Source organism: Corapipo altera, unplaced genomic scaffold, assembly GCF_003945725.1.
Source record: "Corapipo altera isolate COAL_440 unplaced genomic scaffold, ASM394572v1 255, whole genome shotgun sequence".
NCBI classification, from domain to species: Eukaryota; Metazoa; Chordata; class Aves; order Passeriformes; family Pipridae; genus Corapipo; species Corapipo altera.
This window is the reverse complement of record NW_020884929.1, coordinates 2,121,252-2,145,559: the sequence shown is the minus strand read 5'-3', so window position 1 is coordinate 2,145,559 and position 24,308 is coordinate 2,121,252. Positions and strand designations below refer to the sequence as shown.

The 24,308-nt window shown below is 40.0% G+C and overlaps 2 long non-coding RNA genes across 4 annotated transcripts; both read left to right on the top strand.

Annotated features, from left to right (window-relative positions):
- The first annotated feature begins 199 nt into the window (after positions 1-199).
- On the top strand, positions 200-9,022 carry LOC113954495. Of its 3 annotated transcripts, XR_003530234.1 has the most exons (6): positions 200-1,059; positions 2,970-3,164; positions 4,044-4,148; positions 4,466-4,571; positions 7,062-7,216; positions 8,994-9,022. It is a non-coding gene; the product is annotated as an uncharacterized LOC113954495 (long non-coding RNA). The 3 variants fall into 3 exon arrangements; XR_003530235.1 differs by lacking the exon at positions 2,970-3,164; XR_003530233.1 differs by having other exon boundaries at positions 2,970-4,148.
- LOC113954494 lies at positions 9,017-14,154 on the top strand. The gene is made up of 4 exons (XR_003530232.1): positions 9,017-9,058; positions 10,491-10,605; positions 11,727-11,843; positions 12,520-14,154. It is a non-coding gene; the product is annotated as an uncharacterized LOC113954494 (long non-coding RNA).
- Positions 14,155-24,308: the final 10,154 nt, after the last annotated feature.

Below are 24,308 nucleotides of genomic sequence, written 5' to 3'. Positions count from 1 at the left end.
TTTAGCCATATTTTCCACCTTGTACTGTTACTGCAACTATCCCTTTAAAAGTCTAATGAGCTTTTTACAGTAAAAAAAAACAACTTATTTAGAATTTTAAAATATTTAATGTATAATTTAAAATTAAACCTCTCATTCTCTACTTGCACCATCTGAACCATTTCTATGGTGACAGCCAATGTTTCAGCCAGCCCAGAGCATTTCTTCTTTTATGACTTTGAGATGACCTGTGGAATGTATGGATCTTTAATACAGAAAAATGTTCTGACTAATTTTAAGAAGTGAAATACAGGCAGAATCGTGTCTGCCCATCTCATCCTACCTTTAATAAAATAAATATGACTGAGTGTAATGGCCAAAATCCCTGACAGCCTCAGGTTTGCCAGCACTGGTTTTCCATGTGCTTTCAGCCAGGGATTGGGAACCTTGGCTGAACACAGAGCGCTTAACATGCCTCAGATGGTGCCTCAAGATTTCCTGTGCACACGTGAGCAGACAGGCCATGGTTGGGAAAAGCTTGGGTTTTCCACCTTCCTCAAAACACTGGTGGAAGGGGAATTCTGCCTGTTGTGCTCAGCGTGTCAAGCCCTTTGCAGAGGTCCCATAAAGGCACCTCATTGCCTTTGCTGTAACACCTCATAACCCTTGTTAACTCTTCTCTTTTATGGTCCTGTAGGTAAGAGTTCATCTGACTGAAATATCCCTGAGGCAGCTGACAAGAAACCTTGAACTGCTTGAATACAAAACCAGATGCCTGCGTTCACTGTGGGGTGACCCTCTCTGGAGCAGCGAGGCAGAGCAGTCCCAGGGCAGGCGGGAGACTCCGGAGTGCCGCCGGGCTGATGGAGACCAGTGTTTGTCCGAGGATTATCCTCAGGCCCCTCATCATCACATTTTCGCTTGTTCTGTGTGGATGGGGACTTGATGACAATTCCCTGAAATTTCAATTTGGAAGAAAGAGCTTCATGTTTGACCTTTTCTCTCCAACGCCGTGTCTGCCTGCCTTGCCCACAGGCTTCAGATGGGTCCTGTTCCCCTTCGGTTTAAGGTCCAGATGAGGTGAGCTGGAGTAGCAATGCCTGCTGGTTTTTTTCTGGTTTGCTTTTGGCTTAGAGCGTTATCAGGCAGTCCCTGGGTTTAGTTTCTGCATTCGTTTCACTGCTTTCATAAAAGCAGCTCAGCAATTTCGGATGACCGATAAGGAATGAACTTTCTCTCACCCGCAGCTGTTCTGATATGAATTTTTAAAATCCCTCTGTACTGAACAAATGCAGAAGATACTATTGACAATTTTCAAATAACTCAAAGAATTTTCATACATAAATACTCAGAGTTCTATCTGAACATGATCTAAATGCTCTGAAAACTTCCAAAGGCCTCACAAGTATGAAGATACTTTCCTCAAAGTCACAGGAGGATTAAAAGTGAGAGAAAAAAAGACAATACCAAGAAATAGGCTGGGCAACAAGTTCCCCTGCAAGGCTTAGGAGTGATAGCAGTTGAGTCTAAAAACTGGTAACTGAGAAAGGCAACATAGAGATGGGAATGGAGCAAAGGGCTGCCTTGACAAGAAGCAATCCGGCAAGTTTTGACTCTACTGTGATTTTCTTCCCCCTCCCAAAAAAGAAGAAATAAAAAAAAGCCAAGTTATTTCAGTGTAAGCATATTAAATAACTGGCATCTGTCCTGAAATCTTGTAAAACAAATTGTAGCTCTGTGTAATTAGGCCGTTTGGATTATAGTGTCCTCCAAGATTAGACATCTCTAATGGGAGTGTTGACAAGCCCTTCAGTGTAGCAATGCAGTGGTGCCCCCTCAGAGAAAGAAGCAAAGCTCCTGGGAAATAATTAAAGAACATTTTGGTCAGCCTGTGATGCAAATACAGATTTTTCAGGTTTTGCAGAAATAAACTGGAAACCCAGAGAACATCACCAAAAGAGACTAAGGAGACTGAGTGATGCTTGTCCAAATGGGCCTGAAAGGAAACAAAAAGGCTGGGAAGACAGAGGATAAGAAGGTTTTGGAGTAGCTGCGGTTCAGGAAAATCTCTCCTCCCTGTCCTTCTAATTTTTTATTGTAGTCTGACAGTGGAGACAAAAGTAACCCATCTTTTCATTAATCCTAAACCCTTCTCCTTCATCTGGACAACTGACATCAATTATGACTTTGGATTCACATTGTACTAATTCGGAATCTTGCTAGGGAACAGTACTTGCATATCCAGATCTGTTATTTTCACCAGTCTATGCCTCTATTCTGTGTCAAGCAAAGCTTTTCTTGTTACCTTTTAACGGTGCTACAAATAGTAGGGTCTGCTCCTTACACAGATCATACTCGGCCAGCTCAATACTTCCAGCTGTTCTTCAGCTCTGTAACTTCTTGCTTCGAGAAGCAAATTTAGTGCAAAAAACATCAAGGAAAAACAAATATTTTAAAATTGATTTCTTAATTGTTGATGGCTATCTAACAAAGCCAACTTTTGGTTATTTTGGCAGTACATTAAATTTAGGAGGTACCTGTGGGGCATTTCTGGATAAGAAAACAGTCAAACTTAAATCAAGACTTGAAAAATCAAGAGTCATAAACTACAGGGAGGAGCCAAGTCACGAAGTCTCTTCTTTCTCTCCTTTCCCAGTCTTCCTCATACAACCATGATTCACTGAGGGAGTGTTTTGAACATTTCCACAACTGCAAGCGTTTGGGCAGAAGGAATGGGTGAAGGAAATGTATTTTAACAATTAGCCAATACACGGTGGTCTCTCCTGAAAAATTAAAAAGCAAGAAGTAGATACATCCAAGGCATGAAAAGGAGACAGGATGTTTAAATCACTTTTATAATTTTTTTGTACATACTGATGTTTAAACAATATTGATTAATGATACAGTATTTTTTCTAATGTACCCTAGAATCCCTAATAAGTGCTTGAGCCACCTGAAGGGATTATTTAATTTTTAAATAATTTCTGCAGTGAAATGAGGAGATCCCACATTGGCCTCATGAGCGTTCTTGCCGTTGCCCGTGGCTGGAGTTGCCTGATGCCGTGAGTTTTCTGTTTCATGGACCATTCTGAGAGAAAATCATGTGCTGAGGGAGTAACCCAGCAATGAAGGAGTAAATAGCTGCTCTGAAGATCAGCTTATTAAGAGGCAGACATCTGAATGAAGTGAGGTTCCTGGGGAGTCTGTGGCACCAGACATGCCAAAAAGGGAGGCATGAAACCCTGTTATGTGCCATGACCAAGCAAAAGGCGTTTTTACCAAGGCAGGATTGGTGGTTAATATTCTGCTCCTGTGCTGTGCTCACTGAAACCCTGGAGTGCTTTTGTTCATGATCTGGGTCTTGTGCAGCACATTTACATGTGATCAACTGTTGGAGTGGCTCCGTCACCTCAGTACAGAACAGGGCTCAGCTGAAATGACAAAGGCACGAGCTTCATTTGGGACATGAAGAAAACCAAACAAAAATATCACAACTTTTTTTTTTTTCTCTTTTTTTCTTTGATAAAAGCCTTAACAACAGCTTCCTTACTCAACAGGATGGTATGTCATATGGTTACATTACATCTGGTCAAAAGACTAAAGATGATTTAGCTTTTAACTAACTTTTTTTACTTTTAATTGAGTTTGTTAGGCGTAAATAGCTGAATGACACAGCGTTTGTTTAACTCAGCAATATTCACAGCTTAATTAAATAATTCACATGCCAGTCTCTAATCGTGACGTGAAAAGACCAAAAACCAAATTAAATAATCATAGCTCCCTGAGCCAATTGCTTGGAAAAGAGGAGCAGGGTCTGTTGAGACATATGGCAAACAATCTTTGCTGCAAACCAGCAAGCTAAAACACACCACTACTACCATGTGGTAAGAGGACATATCCTTTTGCACAATATATTTTCCAAACACACTCTCGCCAGGAGAAGCAGGTGTGTAACTGAACTTGGGTTTGAACAGATAATTCGAGTACTATGAATTGGAAGGAAAGGGAGGAAGCTGGGAAAGGGGATGAAATATCGTGAATTAAAATCGCAATATCCCTTAGAGCTTTTTTAATTGTTAACTTATAAGTTGGGAATTTGTGAAATGTGACAAATAAGGAAGAAATTGAGAATGCCTGCTGCGCTGAGATCTGTCTCTGCCAATATATGCGTAAGTAGAAACTGGTGTTGGAATTAACTTCAGTGGAATTAAGCACCCACACCGACTGGAGTGAGGAATGAAACCATAGATATAATTGCTATGAATTTGCCAAGGTTTGTTGTTTGTTTTGGTTTGTTTTTTTATATTATGGCTTTATTACCCAATCACCCTGTTGTGCTGCATGCATCCTGTATGCAAAAATTACAGATTCTGTGCCCAGCACCAAAATACAAAGAAGTCACCTTCTATTGCTGTGTTTAGCAGATATTATCGCACACAGGAACAATGGCAGTAACCTCAAATAACAACAGTTTTCTGTTGCCCAGGTTCTCTGCTGTGGTGCTGTTGTTTATGGTAATCCCGGTGTGGCACAGGCAGGACGAAGGATGTGTGCAGGGGAATATCCACTGGAGCCAGAACGGCAGGGCCTTGGTAAGTGAGCTGTTTGTTCATATTCTTCTACTGCGTATTTGAGAGAGTCAGACCCAAACAGAACTGCCAGGACAGAATATTCCTCTGAGAGGATGAACATGGGTTATGTGTCTGGGCTTTGCCAAAACGCTATGGAAACCACTGCTTCAGTTTGGGAATAAAGACGTAGGCACAAACACTGCCTCGGGCAGGGTGAAGACCACCCTTGGGCAGAAGTGTTTGGGAGCTGCAGTGGTGAAAGGATGGGGGTGTGCTTTGTTTTGCAGAACATTTGGGTGTGTATAACAGGCCTGTCTAAACAGAATTGGTGTGTCTGATGGCTGATCCAATATTCCAAGGAGGTCCTCTATTCAGAACTTGTTTTCCTTCCACGCTTACCCTACTTTGTGTATTGTGCTAGATTATACTGGTTTCATAAGTGGCAGTCACAGTTACTGTCCATCTGGATATGTTTTGAGGCTCTATAAAGTTTTAACAACTGTGAAGGGGGAAAATACAAAAATATGCAGCCAGTCTGAAGTGGTTATCTCGAGATTTACCCTCCTGTCTCCAGGAAGGCACAGAGCACCCTTCATAGTCCATGTAAAACTTATTTAGATCTGTACCTTAATAACACAGCAAAAAGCATTCTCTTGTGAGTTGAGATTATCTCTCTCAATCTGTAATCTCTTAATGAATGAAAATAATTATAATATTAAAGTCATACTAACACATCTCTACACATTCAATGTTGATTCAGGTCATGTGTAACTGAATCAGATACTTGGTTAACTCTTGTGTTTGTCCTATTGCTTGTTGTTAAATTAGGGAATTTTATACTTTTCAGTATCTTTGAATAAGATTTTGGTTTGCTATAAATTATTCTCATGCTATTTATGGAATGCCAGTCAGTTCTCAAAATACTTGTACATGCTTGACACATTTTTTTCACATTTAAAAAGCTCTCTTTTCCATGTTAACCCAGACTAAATTACCCTGTCAATCTTTAACTCCTACCTCTATGCTGATAGATTATGACATACATCTGGCAAGGCAAGATAGTTCTGCAAATAAACTACTCAGGTGCCCATCGTGAATCTGTGCAGTAGGGCTTTTGAGGTCAGAAGGTTTAGATTGGTCATCTCTAAGTGTAAAAGTAGGGCAGGTACTTGTGTCAGGTCAAAGGGACACAGGGCTTTGGGACTGCACCTCTCTCAGCTCCTGCCTTTGTGTCATCAGATAATTCATGGCTCGTTTTCCTCCGGGGCCTGGGCTGTTTGTGTGTGGCTCAGCAATCAGCAGCGCTGTGGTTTATTCCCAGCCGTGGCACAGAACAGCACAGGACACTCAGCACCACTTTTTGCTCAGCCCTTCCCATGGATTGTGGTGACTGCAGCCCACGGCTCCCAGGAGCTGCCTGTGACCCCGCTAATGGAGTACAAGCGCAGAGCCACCAGTGCCAGGTCTGTGCTGTGCTGAGGTCACACTGTGAGAGGAGATTTATCAGCACAGCATGTCCAGCTGGAGCTGCAAGCAGAGCCTTTCTGCTCAGCAGGTGCTACAAAAGGACTGGCACATGCCAAGTCCTGGTGCCCGGAGTGCCAGTGCACTGCCCGTTACTGCAGCCCTCAGTCAGCTCCAAATCACCCTGCGGCCCAGCTCTGCTTTCAGTTGTGCTGCTCCTGATGTGTTGATGAACACACAGGAGAGGAGAAGCCAAATTACACAGAACTGTCTTGTTCTGATGTATTGGGCAGTTAATTGCCAGCGGCCCCCAGAGCACAATAATACCTGTGCTGAGAACAGTGTCAGGGCTCTTTGCACAGCAGCTGAAGCCGTGCCTGCAATTCAAGTGTGATTTAAGTCTCTCTCGTTCATGCCCAGCTTTCTGGTACTTCAGCCCTTGGCTATCCCACATAGGCCCATATATATTTTTTTTTTGCCATCTTCTGCTGGGGTAGGGGGGGAAAAAGTTCCTGTGAGACTATCACAAGGCAGAGGTGCTGTTAGGACAGGGAAGGATTTTCCTGTAGGGTCTTAGTGCCCATCTGTAATAATTGTTTATGAGGGTTTGGAGGAAACAGAGGCCTGGGCTAAGCAGAAGGTTAGTGGTTTGGAAAGCTGCACAGCCCAGTTACTGGCAAATCTTTGTTTGATCCATCCTGACAGGTTCTGCCATACCATACAGGTGGGTATTTTTTTCTAGTGCTGTAAAATCACTGTCAGGTCATCAGCATTCCCACAGTTTTCCAAAGTACTTTTGTATCTGCCAAAGATTTCCACAGGACCTCTAGGCCTATAGGATGCTATATAAGCTCCTTTAATGGAGCATGTAGTGCTGAACTGTGCTCTGCTGCAACATTCCCACTCAGAGGAAGAGGCATAAGGAATGAGGTGGTCCCAAGAGTTATAGCTTAAGAACCATATTAAAGACCTCTTAAACCATCATAGCAAAGTAAACCAATCTTTTACTTACACAAAAGCTTTTTTTCCTTTCACTGTTCACTTAAGAAAATTCCATATGAGGATCCCAGAGTAGAGTAAGACACCGTGAGGAGATTGGAACCTGTGCCAGCCTGCAGAGGCCTGTCCTCCAGCTGAGAACAGCTCAAGTGCAACGTGTGCTGGCCGTGTGTCCTCCTGTGCCTTGTTCATTTTTCCTTTGGGTGAGTACCTATTTCCCCTCTTTTTTTCCTAAACCTTCAAAAAAATTTAAAAAAAACGAGATAGATTCAGTTCACGTATTATTTTGTGAGCATCTTTTTTATCTCTGGGAGTTGGAATTACTGCCTTTGCCATCTAATAACATAACAGAAGTCCTGAAAATAGGAAGTGATGTCTCAGATCCCAGGGCTGCTTTTGCCACCCCACAGTGATGCTGCCCTGCTCTTGTGCTGCCCTGCTTTGCTGAAGGTTGTGAGAGCAAAGCTCCAGCCACGCTAAAGGATTTGAAGCAAAACAGGTCCTTTTATTTTCAGATCATCTCAAGGGCCTTTGAGAGCAGGAGGAAAGCAAATGACAGTTAATGGATCTGGGAGGGCCTGACCTGAGGATAAGGTTAAGTGGTGTAATAATCTCCATCCTGAACTTGGGGCTGTGGAGCAGCTTCCCTAATGTGGTTGGTCACAAGGTGAACCACTCTGAGCAAACCTCACAGATTTTCTGCCCACACCACTTAGAGCAAAGCTCAGGGTTCTGTTAAACACCTGAATCCTCCCCTAAAACACTTCCTTTTCTTTAATTAATGACTACTTTCCTCCACATTACACTCACTGATAAACCTGACATATTTCTGTGCACTGCCCTTTCTTTGGTGCTCTGATTTTTTCACTTCCAAAAGCACAGTGTATCATATTTTCTAGATATAAAACATTTCTTAGTTAAATTATAGGCTTTCTTCTTTGAGAATCAAAGAAGTTAATGCATGAGTTCTCTTTGTTTGGCTTTGTCGTGAGGGAAGGGAATGGTCTGGCTGAAGAACTGTTTCTTTTGAGAGAGTGTTGGATGGCCATATCAGTCAGACTTTTGTTTTTCTTTCTTTGCCTAGAGAAACTCTGCAATTCATTAGCTAGTTTTATCTTTCTTTCAATGTTCTCTTTATGCTTGTTGTTAAGACCAGTGTAGGCAATATTATCCACAAACCTCATTAAGGAAAAATGTTTTAATGTCCTTCTCTCAGAGAAATGACACATATTTCCAGTGCAGAAAAAACAGCTGAGCTAAATTTGGAATTTCTCTAAAACAAGAAAGAGACTATTGGAGTCTCTTCCCAAGAGAAGAACCCACGAGGATTTATTCCCTGGTGACTTAGGAATTATTTATTTCCAATATACAACGTCCCAACTCAACCCAACCATACTCTTGGAATATTATTGGGCTGAAGAAGCTCTTTAGCTTTCAAGGCTTAACACTGACTTACTCTCCCTGAAGTACAATGGTGTTGCAAAATATCAGGCAATGGAACTGATAACAGGATCAGTCAAAAGAAACACTGAGGTAGGAGACCAGCACTTGGTATGTAGACAAGGAAAGCCTTGGACCTGAGCGAACAAAAGCAGAGGGAGCCTGAGGAATAGGCTACACAGCCAGGTAGATGGCCAAGAGAAATGGAAAGGAATGGAAAAACAGAAAGCATAAAAACAATCCTTCAGAGAAAAGTCACTGATCTCCTAGTCAGGATGAAAAGGCTACTAGGAAATGGGTGGCAGCCACAATCAAAAAGTACTGTATTTGTAACAGAGGTACACAGGTATTTTACTCTGACTTGTCCATGATTTGTACAGATAAGAAAAGTGCAATCAGAAGATTTTGAGAGATTTACAAAGTAGCTTCCTCTTGGAAGTGTTCATACGAGTGAAGGAAAGGCAGGAGGGGATTCAGAAGTGGATGCAAGTTGTTTACAAGGCAGGCATTAAAGTCAGCATGCTTTTGTTCTGTTTGCAGGCCGAAAAGACATGGGAAGAACCTCCCACAAATAACATGGAATTGCTGTCTGCTCGTGTTCTCTGGTAAGTGCAGCACTTTCTTCTAATTTAGGCTGTAGCTGTCATGGCTGATGCTTTCAACCCTGGGAATCCCCTGTGTGGCCCTTTGAATTGGCCAAGAGAAGCAGTGTACAAATACACTTTCAGGATCTTGTGCCAAGGGATCTTCTCTCCTAGTTAAGCCTCAAAAGGTCAGGGTATCTTCAGTGTGGTTGATTTCCCTGAACTGAGGAGGAACACAACAGTGCAGAGGGATCACACTCCCCTCACAGCCCCAGAATGATTAATAACTGAGGTGCATTAGGCTTTCAGGTGGACACAGAGAGATTTTGTGTCCTTGATGTCTGTATTTTATGGTATCATTAGACCTAGTAGGAGCTCACCACTCTGAACCCCTTGTCAGTGGTCATGCCCATAGGCACATCCAAGCACCTTGATTTTAAGTTCTAAAGCATTATATATCCCTAGCAGGAAAAAAAAAGTGAAAGAAATAAATTCAGTATTAAAAAATACCAATAAGAAGCATAGCAGAAAGAATAATGAAAGATTGGAAATGATTTATGGGTGTAATGGATCACTCTATATATCTTTACAGAAAGAAAGTATCCAAATTACCTCAGCTTTAACAGTCATATTCCCAGTGACTGCAGAGGAAGAACTTTTAAATGTACGTGTAAGACTGGAAATGGTTATAAAAGATCAGAGGCTTTCAAAATTCACTGTGTACCAGGTCTAGTGAGCGCAGTGCCAAGAGTAATGTATGAAATCTGATCTGACAGTTTCATAATTTTCCTTTGTTTGAGGAGATCCCCATGCAATGCAGACGTACAGCATCGTGCCAGGACTAAGAGACATGGTTAGTGGAAAGGACTCGGAGGTAATGACCACTGGGCAGTTTCTCACTGGCAAAATATAAAAAGAAAATGAAGAATTAAGTCCATTAAGAAATCCCAAGGAACATGGTTTAGATTAAAGGACCCTCCTTTCAGCCAGGAGGCTGGAAGGTTCATGTAGCACTGCTCGTGCAGATGTTTGGAAAGTATTTCACAAACTCTTAATTTTGGAGAGTGCTTCTAAAGGCTGTTGCTCTTCCGCTGCTCTGTGCCACCTCCAATTTATCTTAAGCATAAAATAGGAAAAAAACCCAGAAACTACAGCTTCTAGTTAAATAGGAGAGGTCTTTTAAAAGAAACACAATAAAACATAAGATGTTATGGTCCAAATCCTGTAGATCCAGTATCTATAGTAGGCTGGCAGGTCTCCTTTTACCTATGAGCAATAAAAATGAAGTAAAAGCAAATCTGTCAAAACTCAGGGAGTTTAATTCAATCCCTGGGTTCATATTGGCTACATGTGAACAGTGCATACAGCAGTAAATTGTTATACTGAAGTCCTGGGAGTTCAGACTTCGTTGTGTGGTTTGTCTTTAAAAATCTGGTTCTATATTATGCTTCAGGTAGTGATTTTTTACCAGGATTCTGTACCTGGCAACAGTACTTCAGTCCATCTCTGCATGAATCCAGTCCAGCTCTGAATATCTTGAACACTAAGCACACAGAAAGGTTACTTAGGTAAGATCTCGAGTAAGGGAGTTTGTGTCTGGGCCAAATTCTGGGCCAATGCTCTGAGGTTCTGCTCATTAGTTTTGCAACTTTTTTGTTAAATTCTGACTTACACTTGACAAGGAGCTTTGAGTGTTCTTCAAGGTGAAGGGTGAGAGCTCCTTCTCTCAGACAGAAACAAACCTGGTTCCTGGTGCCAGTTCAGCTCTGACAAAAGGACAACCCAGCTCTGCTGATGTTCTCTATACTACATTTTCCTACAGGAGAGGGGAAATGCTGAATGTTGCTGTTCCCCTGCCTGCTCCCCCTTTCTGACCCTCTGCATTTTCGTGCGTGTTTTCTGATCATCTCTCCAAGTCTCCCCCTCATTGTCTGGAGAAGGTGGTACCTAATGGCCATTCCCCAAGGAAACAGTTTCTCCTTTCCTAACCACATTTCATTGTCCCAACTGCAAGATGTGATGAGAGATGGCTCTTGTCCTAATGAAAGAGTGAAGGTTCCATTGACTTCACCGGGGTCAAAACTTCACCCTTTAGGACCTATTGGTAGAAATAGGAGGGAATTTCCATTTTCACAGAGAATCTGCAACCCCTTAATTGTGTTGAAACCTCCAATATTTCCTTCGTGGGGCAAAGTTCATATCTTCTTTCAGATGAATGTGGTGGCTGAGCGTCATCTGCTGCTGCAAAACCTTTAAAAGTCACTTAAAACTAGAGCAGGCATAAAAGAGAAGCAGGGTGGGAAAGGGTTGTTTGCTATTAAACACCAACACAAACCCAGCTTTTTGTCTGTGCCCTTCCCCCGTTTTGTTCACACACTCCTCTTCACCCTTCAGACAGCCTTAGAATGCTAATTTTTCTAATCACTTGGAGAATAAAAACTATTATAGAAATCAACTGAAATATTATTTTAAACCCTGTTTAATGAGATTGGATCCACACCTATAAATAAAATCTTAATCTTAACTTCCAAGACAAGGGTGTGGGAAGTACCAATACAACCTGACACATTCAAATTCAAAGCAAGTATTTGAAACCAGTTTCAAAAAGGGTTGTTTAACACATACTGGCAGGGGGGGGATTTATGAAGAAATGGTTTTAAATAAAAGTCTAATTTTCCTCTTTTCACAGATGTTTAAGATTTCTCTTCACAAAGTAGATGATACAGATGCTCAGGAAGATTCAGTGAAATGATAGTGTAATGATAAAGATTTGATTGTGCTAGTCCACCAGTTTGTGAACTTTAAGGTACTCAATTATTCTGATTTTCTCAGGGTAGAATCTGTATGCTTGTAACCCATGGTTAGCACTAATAACAATATGAAACCCTTCCCACATCAAAGCTGTGACTACATGCTTTTGTCCGTCCCAATGGTTTGAGAGAAATCTTGATAAATCAACATGAGTTTTTTTCTTTTTCCTTTTTTTTCTTTTCCTCTTTCTTAAGTTTTGTTGTCTTGATTAGATAAAAAATAATAGGGGGCTGTCAATCTGTTTTCTTTTCAGGTCTTCTCTGCCTCTTTCTAAATTAGTTACAGCCTGCTTTTTGTAGCTTTATAGCCAGCCTGACCTAATTTAATTACCATGACTTGTGTGGCTTAAAGATAAATAGTTTTATTCAGTCTGCCTACTTTTGTATAAGTTTTCCCTTTCACACATCTCTCTATATTTTGGCATTCAGAATTCTTGTCCTCTGTTCTCGGGTAGGTTAACACAAGGTTAGTTTATAGCATTGTCCATATTTTCACACAAAGGCCTTTGATGCAGTCAGTCCCTGTCTGTGCTGGGAGTCTTTGTGGGACACAAATGAACACGAGCTGGGGAGGCACGGGATGGAAAATACACCCTTATACCATCATGAGGTGGAAATCCTCAGAGCTTGGTCCTATACCAACACTGTCTGGTTTTTTTTTTCTTATTTTAGGAAACTACTTCAGAAATCACATCTTGGGATTTCTTCCCTACAGATTATTTTAAACTGTGCCATAAGCGGGCGGAAGAGCTCCAGCAACATGACTTTGTGTAAAGCACTTGTCTTCTGGGACAGCTTGAAGGCATTTTCATACTTCAGAGATATGTCCCCAATGTACAGATCCCTGCCAAGAACATGGACAAATCCTTCTACTACTGCCCTGCTGGCCACCTTGGAGTACAGAAAGCAAGCAACCAGCTTATACAACTGCAAAATCTACTTAAAAGAAGGGATTATCATGTTCCTTCCTCTCTAGGGAAAGGGAGAAAGACTGACCAGGGAAACATGACTGATAGTAAATGTTTTGGGGGTTTTTTTTAAATAATTAAATATCTTACATTCCCATAATCACTGCATTGTTTTATGATCTCACAGGTAACATTCAGAAATCATGACTGATAGGAAATGGTAAAAAATTATCAAATCTGTTCCATTCCCAGAATCACTGCACTTTTTTATAACCTCACAGATTGATAACATTCAGAAATCATGACTGAGAGTAAATGATATAAAAAAAATGCAGTCATTCTGGGAATGTTGAGATTTAATAATTTTTTAATCTCACAGATACCATTCAGAAATCATGACTGATAGTAAATGGGTTTTTTTAGAAATGATTAAATCTGTTACATTCCCAGAATTTTTTAATCTCACAGAAACATTCAGAAATCATGACTGATAGTAAGTGATAAAACATGATTAAATCTGTTCTTTCCTGTAATTACTGCATTTTTTTATAATCTCACAGATGATATTCAGAAATCATGACCGATAATAAATGGGGTTTTAAAAAAAAATGTTTAAATCCATTACATTCCTGTAATCAATGCATTTTTTATCCTCTCACAGGTAACAGTCAGTATTCATGACTAATAGTAAATGATAAAACATGGTTAAATCTGTTCCATTCCCATAATCACTACATTTTTTCATCATTTCACAGGTAACATTCAGAAATCACGATTAATAGTAAATATTTTTTTTTAAATTATCTGTTACATTCCCATAATCACTGCATTTTTTTATGATCTCACAGAGACCATTCAGAAATCATCACTGATAGGAAGTAATAAAAAACTATTAAATCTGTTACATTCCCCTAATCACTGCTTTTATTTTCTGTAATCTCACAGATACCACTCAGAAATCATGACTGATAGTAAATGATTTCTTTAAAAAAAGATGAAATCTTTTACATTTCTGTAATCCCTGTGTTTTTTTAAGACTACCTCCATATATGTTTAATCTATGAATATTAAATACATTTTGCAGTAGTTTAAAAACAGTTCTGTTGAGACTTGCTGCAGTTTTTAATACAAATGTAGGTACCTAATTTAGTGTCATCTCTGTGTCATGTTGATGCTGCTCGAAGAGCCTCCGGCACTTTTCTGGAAAGGCACCTTCTTGGGTTTAAAATGAGTATATTTGAGGTCATTAGGAAAGGAAATTTCCAGCACTAATTCTGCCCTACCACAGGTTTTAACAGAAAGAACAAACCAAAGAACAAAAGGAAACCCAACAACTGTGTTTGATGAATCCATGTGCAATATTTTTGTTACCATGAAATAAAACACCAGACACCTTGAAGTTGCTCTCCTGTGTTTAATTCTTCTGAGCTACTTTTTAAATTGATCTCTCAGTACTTGGTCTCTTCCCACCCTTGTTATTAAACTAACAAAAGCAGTTTATACCACCACACTATAAGCATAAAGTAGCAAAATAAAAACTTTCAAGCATTTGCTTCAGCCTGTTGGACACATTTACCTAAAGTCACATTCATGTTCTATTAAATAAAATTCCATACATACCATTTTATTTCAATATATAAAAGTAAATGTAATATTTAAATGCCTTATTTCAGCATTGTTGGTCTGTTTATCTGATGGCAATATTCCTACACAGCTAACATGACCCTAACCTGAATAATGGTAAAGCTCCCAGGAAGCTGATTTGCTTCAGAACAGATGATAACATTCCTGTAGGTGCAGGAAAAAAAAAAAAATCACATCCAAACCCTTCATATAAACTTTTCAAGAAATATTGCAATCCTCAGCAAAAATCAAGTAAGTTAACACATTTTGATAAAATTTAAAACTTCAGGGCCTGAGGGCATATTTCTCATACAAAGAGGGTCACCTGCAAAGGAGGAATTCCATGAAATCCAGTTGGAGATTTCTGACTGGTTCATCTACTCTTCCCAGTTGTCCTTTTCCTATTTAATGGTATTTACTTATTTGGACCTTTTCCTTGACTGAACTGTATATAAACTCATGAATAAAAGAGGCCAGTGTTTGACAGGTAAGGCAGCTGCTATCCTTGCCTTTAGACCTACCTCTTCCCTGTGTGCCATTGCCCCTGGAGAAAGAAAAGATGAGCCAGAAGGGACAGGGAAGCAGTTCCTGAATGGCTCAGGCTCAGTTTACTATGGTAACTTATATCTACAACCTGATAATTTACAAAAATGAACACTCTGTATGCACCAGCAGTGGATAAGAACAGCAGAAGCAGGTACACATAAATTAGGATAGCAAATACGTGTGGGACACAGAAATCTGTGCTGAAGGACTGAAATGAGAGTTACCTGGGCTCCTCCAGAGGTTCTGCTGACAAAAGCAAAGTGTTCCTGCCAACAGTGATCAATCACTTCTGCTCTCCTTTCTAGGAAGGTGAAAAATCTGTTTCTTTTATGTGTCCAGAGTATTTTGATTTGAAATGTTTCACAAAAGGTTACATCTTCCAGTCTGAGAGCACAATGGTCCTTGATCTCATTTGGTGTCTGTAGATGATTTCATTTCACCTAAAAGCAATATAAGAGCCACCACAGATGAATTTTAGAAAAGGTCATTCCTTATTTACATATCTATCTTTGTTATACCCTGTACAAATATTATGTCAGAATGAGATATGCCAGGAGGAAAAAAAAAAAAGTACAGATAATTCCCTGATCTGAATGTGGATCAAACACTGGCTGCATTTGGCAGAAGTGCACATCTGATTGTTAGTGCAGCCAGATTCCAGGAAATAAAGGGCAGAATGTGGCACAGATTCCACTGCTCTGATCGTGCACAGAAACCAGTTGATATTTTGAGGTTCTGAGGTTACAACATGTGGCTCTTCTAAAGCACAGCCTGCAACCTTGAGGGGTTTGTTTTGTTTTCCAACTGGAATCTGACATGCATGGCATGTGAACATTTGGAAGTCATATTGATCACCATGCATTACATATAATTGCTTTAACTTTTATAGCATGCAGTCATTAAACTGACTTCCATAATAACAGAGCACTTAACAGAACCCTTGCCCACATGTGACCCAATAAAGAGGAATAAATGTGGTGTCTAACTCTACAAAGAGTGTTTACTGGAGTGTGGATGGATACACACCCCTTCTAAATCAGTGGTGATGCTTCCAAAGGAAGGGCTGGAGAGGAAGCAGGTCAGCCTGTGATCTGTGAACAGATATACACACACATAAGGACAAACTATTTCTGGCACACTCAACATTCTCTGAACAGCAGGGAGAGATCTGATATGTGAAACAGTAGGCCCCAGCCAATTAGTCTGTGGCAGATAAGAACCTCTCCTTAATTTGTGCTGTTGGGTTTATATGTGGTTGTTCCTCTCTGACTTCACCAAACCCCAGTTTTTATCAGCTGGGATGCTGGCATTCTTTCCAGGTGCAGCAAGGGGTTTGGAAGGAATGAAGTATGATCTGGGGGCCCTGCTTCTGTCATAAGGGGAGCAATGCTTTTGTAGTTCTACTCCTCAAAAAAAAAATCTGTGAACAAGAGAACTAGCTCCTTTATTATCCACACAAGTGCACCCTTTCAAAGCATCACGGGGAACTCAACAAGTAACATCCATTAATATCTGACAGCAGCAAGACTCAACAAATCAAAGACTTGGAAATCTGCCTTGCCAGAGTGGTGCAGGAAAAGTTCCTATAAAAATAGTCAAGAAAAGTTAAAAAATCTCCTACATCATGAGTATCTTGCATTGCTTTTTATATCTGCACACTGCTGCATTCCCAAAGTTAAGAAAAGTAAAGTTCTTCTAAGCCAACATCCCCAAGGCACATAAAGACCTGTGGGGCAATGTTGTTGAGATGGCAAATTCACTCCACACATTAGAAAAACTTTTAAAATTTTAAACTGGTACTTGCATTATTCCACTACATCAGCAAAAGCAGCACCTCACACTTTTCTCAGTAAGAATTTAACAGCATGAATCTAAATTTTCATTTGATGGAAAAAAACTCAAAAAAACATTTACAGTCCTTTTTGCTAGAGAAAGAATTTTTTTGAGGCCTCCCAGGAGGGATTTTTTTCTTTCTCCTTGTTGTTGTTAACTTGATTTATTTTTACATATCCTTAGAAGCTGCAGTCAAACATCACACAAAAAGTGTTTCCAACAAAAGAGGTTCATGCTTCTGGATAGAAAACAAGTAAAACTCAGATTCAAATTCCTCCTTTACTTCCGTGACCCAGGGCAGCTCCTGCTGCCTTTAAAGTATGCAGTACTTCTCCTGTCCCTGGTGATTGTTATTAATACAGTTTAGGGAAAGTGCTGATAAAGATCAATTCCTTACCCAGAAAAGAAACATTAACTGCTTCTTTCATGTCTTCCATGGCGAGTGAGCAGCTACAGTTTCAAATGATCCCCAGATGTTTAGGACTTCTGGTGCTCAAAAGCAGGGTAGGTTTTCTCCAGAGCCAGGGTGGGTATTTCTGGTTATCCTGCACACTCCAACCCCTTGTCCTCAGAAGAAAATGTAAAGGTCAAAGAAAAAGCCTGTGTGGTGTAGAAGTCCCCAAGGAAAAATAAACCAAGGATGGTCTCTTAGCATTGGCCAACTTTAGCTATACCTCTGCACACTGAACAAAATATTGAAGGAATTCCTACAGAGATGGGTATATGAACACTACAAGCTTTTCACTTAGTTACAGGAAGATTTAATGATTCCAGTAAAAGAATAACTGCTGAGGTCTCTCATAAAAGCTATTCTATTTTTCTGGTTCCTTACAGCGGTGTTTTTCTTTATTCTTTCTCAGAGCTTGGACACAGTACAGTCCACCTACATTTGTAAACATGATTACTAACAGAAAAATGGAAAAAAAAATATTTCCTCCTTAGCTACTATAAGAATAATAAGAACAATTTTCATTCTACTTCTCTTTCCTTTGCATTTTGTTCTAATTATTCCCTGGTGATATGAAGACTTACCTTTACTAATGCTTAGTCCCATTGGAAGCAATTAATGCTGATAAAAACAGGCATTTTCCAAGAGTTTTAAACAGATTATTGTCTGAAGAGCCCAACAATTCTGTTGTTATCATAACCAGGTAATAAAGACAGAGGAGGAACATGCCATATAGGACATTAAAATACTTTACCTTCTTGGTCTGCACTGTTCCTTTCCCTCTCATCTTCTGAGGAGCACTGCCCAAAAGATTTAGTGCTGCATGAACAGCAGAAGCAGAGACAAAATGTCCCAAATCATGGTAGGACCCAAACCCAATCTCTCACACCTGCTACAGTGTAATGACAAACAAAAGCCCCCAATCCTGATTTCAGAGCAATTATTCTGACTGAGCACTCAGATAACTGAGCTGGGCTCCTCTTTTTAATGAATCTTTAAAGATGCCAATCTGACTTCATTAGATCAGACCATTTGGAAATTAAGCATTTACATGTGTGGTTACACTCTTTCTTTCATGCCAAATAGGCAGGATTAAAACTGACTTCTCTGGTCACGTGCAACGGTCACAATTAACCAAGCTGTTCAGTCTCTGCAGGATCAGAACCAAAATACTATCTGAATGGTATTTTTAAACAGAGGATGACATTATTTGACCACATTATCTTAGCTGATACTGAGAAGGTGTTAGGATGGCCTCGCATACAGTGTGTTCCCAGTGGGAGCTGGGAGGTTTGAGTTAGACCATGTTAACAGAGTTTAGTTCTCCCAGTCAGAAGCGTGGCTCAACATAAAGCTACTCTCTGTTCTACTGCAAAAATATGACACAGGCAAACATGCATTTATGAGCAGAACAGTACCCAGTTCACGTGTGAAACATTTTAATATGTTAGCATATAAATGTTAGGAACGTTGAGTTAATAATCTGTTAATCCTTGACTACTGTTAGTCACGGGTTTGTTCAAACTGAACTCTAAATTCACTTAATTCAGTAACTCCCAACTACATACAATGTTATTTTTATCAAAATCCTGTTACTTACTGATATAATTCACTCAGCTTGTCAAAAACAAGTGGAAATACAAACACCACAGACAGAGGTCTTCCAGTGTAAAGAGGCCAATCTTCCTGTTGAGAAACCTGAAAGAAACAATGAAGTGCATCACTGATTCTCTGTTTATTGGGAAAAGGCACATTTGTAAGTCTTAAGAAGTAAATGCAAATTGGAACCTCTCTTCCATAGCCCTGAAGTGGAATTGTGGGAGAGACCCTAGAACTGTGCTGACAATCTGGTATTGCGGTTCGCTGAGAGAAAATGGGAGAACAGCTGGAAAGCAATTTCATTAATAATTTCCACCCCGTTTCTCCCTCTTGCAATTCACTTCATTTCAGGCTTTCTTTCCCCATTCCCAAGTCTTCCACATTTTTGTTTTAGCACTTCAAGAAATCTTTCATCTAGAGATTTCCCCTTCTTTCCCCCTTCTTTGGCCTGTTTCATTTCCCTCCCAACTCTACCTCAGGGGAAATCACTGTTCACAATTAGCTAGATGGCTACAGAGGAGAAACACAGAAAAAATTACATATAATAATTACAAAATTATTTTTTTAACTTAAAGAATTGCAGAACTTTCTTCAATGAAAATCAATTTCATTGATGGGGATCCTACTTCAAAAAGAAATTGTCTTGTTAATTAATAAAATTTTGCTCCAAAATACCAATCCCCTCAACTATAAATAAGCATGGGACCACTTGGCTACTTGTCACCAGCTTCCCAAAAAGCATCCTTCTGTTTGCTAAAGTAGTTACTACTCTCAGATACTATTAAACTGAAGAGGCTCTGGGGCTTTTTAAATATTCTTTCATGTCCGAGATTATTAATGTGTCCTTTTTAGGTGTTATTTTTGTATAGATTAGCTTGTGTTTCCTGCCTGAATTCGCAATGAGGCTGCAGCTGCAGTGTGACCTCAACCTTTTTTTTCCCCCCCTCTCTTTTTTTTAATTTTTATTACTTAGCAGAGATTTTAAGATAGGAAATAACAGGAAGCTTATTGGGCTTGAAGACAATCCCTACTGGTACACACTTTAGTTGGGGTGTAGCTGTTAATATGTCTGGGACCTAACTCCCCACAAGTAAAAGTCAGCCAGAGAGCCCACTGACTCAAAGCAAAATAATGATGAGGGTAAATGTCCTGGGATCTGTAAAATCACCTGTGATGCTGCAGTTCACCAAACTATACCTAATTTAACAACTTTCTTAAAATGTACAGACTTCTAAACTAGAAATTAGGAAGAGCCGAAACAGAAAAATGTGGTGGAGATGGACAGGATGATTGTGAAATAAAATAAACAGGCTTTAAGAGAAAGCAGAAAGCTCAGCTTGTCCTTATATTATTTGCAAGTGAGCACACTTTCTTATAATAAATATTACAAATAAATAAATGCTATAAATAAATATATATATTAAGAATAAATATTATAAATAAAGATCTCCACTGACCACATTTTACATGAAATTGGAGAACAATCAGTTATTTATGATAGAAATGAGTAGATGAAGTGCTTTGCAGAAGCTCACAGAACCCACTGTAACACTTTTGGCTCACTGGCCACTCAAACAGAACCTGAACACTTCAGAACGAGTTAACCCAGCTCAAGAGTCTTTGAAATCGGCTTTTGTTTGTCACCCATAGGCTCTCATGACTCCTCCTCCTTTTCTGCACACTCTATTATTATTCATGATCAGTCAGCAGCCAAGGAATTCCTCTGGGTTTCAGTGATGAAGTGCTTCATTTGGACTAATTGTTTCATTTACTTTAAAAGAACAAAGAAATATGTCAAAGCACATTTACTCTTTGGGGGCCACTTTTGGATGTGTGTTGCGAGTTTTTAAGGTTTTTGGAGTTGAAAACTGAAGATTTAACTTCCAAAAATACTTTTAAGTCAAAGCATCACCCACTGCAGATATTAAAGACACATGGTGAAGAGAGCACCAAAGTTCTTGCATTTCTGCTGCTACACATTTCACCTGAATGCCACCGATCTTCCCAGAGTGTCTTGGTACATCTCAGATATGACACCACGGAATTCAGGCTCTTCATCCTCTGCTCCCTAAACAAAAAACTGATTTTATTTCCAGTCCCAAACTTCTGCCCCATTTCTGCTGTCCTGATGTCCTCCTGTAGCAGCTTATCCTGTTTCTTTCTCTTCTGTTCCCCTCCCAGCTGACCTGTGTGTCACCCTGGTCAATCATCTCTAACTCATCTGCTGCAAAACATTAAACTGTATGTTCACCTCATTCATCATGGGCTGTAAAAATGTGCTTCAGGTTTGTCCAAAAATATATTTGAAAATCATTATTTTACTGTGTACTTTTTCCTTGGGCTGTTCCTGGACTGGTATCCATTTACACTGCTCTCCAGTCTCCCATCCCAGGGCCTGTGTGCCTAACAAATTAAAACTTTAGTACCAACAGAATGTAATGGACCTTTTTATTATGAGCTTTTATGGTATTATTTCCTTACTGTATCAGTACTCCAGAAGAATATGAAACTGCCTTTCACAAACCACTCTGGCTGTATAAAGACCTGAGCTCCAGCTCGTACTGTAAGAAGCAAAGAGGCTTTTGACACTGTAAGATAAATGGGATGGAGCTGTCCAGGATCTCTCCAGGAACCACAGGGAGATCTTAGATAATTTGCCACCAGCAGGTGAGGTGAGTCCCACACAAGAGCAGCCCTTCCTCACTTCTCATGTGATCACCTGACACTTGAATACAAACTCCCAGTCTACTCCAAATGTAGAGGTGGGCAGAAAGCTAACAGTTATATTTAAATGTTAGTCTGATATCAAGTTTCCAGTTAAATAATGAATTAAAATTTGATCTGATTTGCTAATGTATAATTTTCTTTAAGACCTATTCATGTTTCAAAAGGGATGTATGTATTAATTCTCAACTGTAATATCACATCATTCCATCTGTCCACCTTTCTACTATTCCATGTTCCCACAGGCAAGGAAATACTCAGCTTTTCACTTCCCTGGTTTTATGATTTCCCCCAGTTTCCTATCCTCAGGTTTACTCAAGGCAGCTCCCTCAGATCAGCCACCTTTTTCTCACAGAAAACCAAGAAAGAGCCTGAAGCTTTCCTAGTAAAACATACATATCCCCACCTCAAAACCTTGCTGAGTACAGTTTTTTTGGTTTTATTCTTCATTCATGTTACTCTAAGAGTTTCAAGGAAGTAGTTTTTAATACATTGCAATTTTTGAACAATTTTTGCTCCAAGTCAACAGGTTTTGTTTCTTTACCAATTCCAGACTCTATTCCCACCTCTTTAGTTTCTGTCTTTCTAGGCAAAGAAGTAGTTTGTCAAGGTTTTTGTTTTTCTTCTTTTTTTGCCTTTTGTACAGCCTAACTCTTCACACTCTAGCTTCCTTCACATGGTATTTGCAATGCTTTGATCATTCCCTCCCCTCATTATTTTGTTCCTCCACTGGGAAGGATACATTAACACCAGAAACTTTCCACTCTAGGTAAGAGGGCAACCTTCTCCTTGGAGACGCTGTCTGTCCTGTTCAGTTTTACATTTTGCCTTGTTATTGATATTGACAGTGAACACTTGGCTACTTATGGAAATTGGGGACGTAATTCTCACCATAAAACATTTGCTGCAGCAAACTCAGCCCAGCAAACAAATTGATGTATACGAGGGGAACAAAATAAAAGCTATCAGTGGGGCACAGGCTTATTTTATGCAGATGTACAGTTTGCATATTATGGGACTCAACAGCACTCAAGTTTCCAATAAGTCCTTTTTTTTTGCTTGACCAATTTTGTTCATTACTTACAGCTCCCTGCAGAATTCAGAGCTGTTATTACGAACATATACATTACAGAAGGAACACAGCCTGACATGTATAGCTGCTTAATAAGGTTTTCATCAGCTGCTTTTACTGACATTTTTCATTTCTCTCATGCCCTGCTTTTAATGCCCCAGTCTTCATTTGATACCATAAAACAAAAGGAGTGGAGTATTGCCACAGAAAGTGTTCATGGCTGAATCTAAAAAGAATCACACACTGCACTTGAAGCATGAAGGCTCCATAGGCTTCCTGTTTGCATATGCAATCTACACTGGCAAAGTTATCCTCTTTTCCTGTATCAGATCAACCCCATTAAAAGAAAGCATTCTCAGAGCTTTGATTCATAATTGAAAATAATCCATAATGAGTTTTAAGTGTAACTGTCAAAAGCAAGCCTGCATATTCGTGCAAAGAATTCTGTGCTATTTTCCAAGGACTGCACTTGAGAAACTGCACACCCCTGGCTGATGGTCAGAACCTGCCCACCTCAAAGGACACCAGTCAAAGGAAAGTGTCCTTTTATCACTGAGGAGTCATTGTGAAGTTCTGAATTTTGATTATTTGAGGTAACAGAGTTGGCAAAAAACCCCAGTTCTCTATCCTGCCAAGATGTCAATAAAGTGAGTGCCTGAGGGTTGTCAGTTCAGGTCCATTAGGACCTGAAGCAAGTTCAGTCTGGCTCGAGGACACAGCTCTCACTCACACCAAAAAGCATATTTAGGTGGCACTACACTTACTGAAGAGTGGTCTGTACCCAAAATCAAACTGTTTATCACGATCCAAATATTTATAGAAAAGTAAAAACCTGCTAATTTTTTCAACTCATGTCAGCAGTAGTGGTGTCTGTATACCCCTGTCAGCCACCCTTTCCCAGCAGAAAAGAGGCTCATGAAGGTCTAGTACATATTTTTCTGTATGTTTTCTACTTTGCTGTGGGGTGTAACTCCTCAACATGAGATGCCTCATGATATGAAGAGGAGAAAGACAGTGAAGCCTCACACTCTGTGGTCAAAGGAGGTGACCAGAAAGCTTTCCTACTGATGCAAACCTGTTGCAAGTTCACTTCTGTTCACCTCAGTGGATTTCCATCAATACCCATTCTCACTAAGCCTCTCCTTTCCTTAGCTCACAGTTTGCCTTTGTCCCGGTCACCCTCTACCTCCAGCAGTTGGGATAAATGAGGGATTCAGATTCCCAACCCCTTTACTTGCATTTGGAATAGGCTATGGCATTCTGGGCAAATGTGGTTTACTTTCTTGATCCTCTGCTGGCACCTCAGCTGGCACCAGGAAAACTGAGCTGCCTTTGCTCAGATCTGATACCCAGCACTGCTCCCAGCACTGCCAGAGGAGGGGTGTGTTGAAGTGCCCTGGACAGCTTTGGAGGTGCCAGTGCCAGCACACCTCAAAACCATCTAAAAAATAACTCTCAAGATGTGTCCAACAACAGCACAAAGAAAAGCTGTGAAGGGCAAGGGGGAAGCTGGAAGAAAAAAAAAACAAGAGGCTAAAAAGTTGGGAGCTGGTGTTAATTATTATAAATAGTGCCAAGTGCAAAATCAGAAATAAGTGTGGCTAGTAAATTATCCATCTCGCAACAATCTAACTAGATTGTCAGGAATGGAGAGAATTAAAAAAGGCCCAGATTTCTACTCTGCTGTTCATTTACTCAGGCAAGAAGC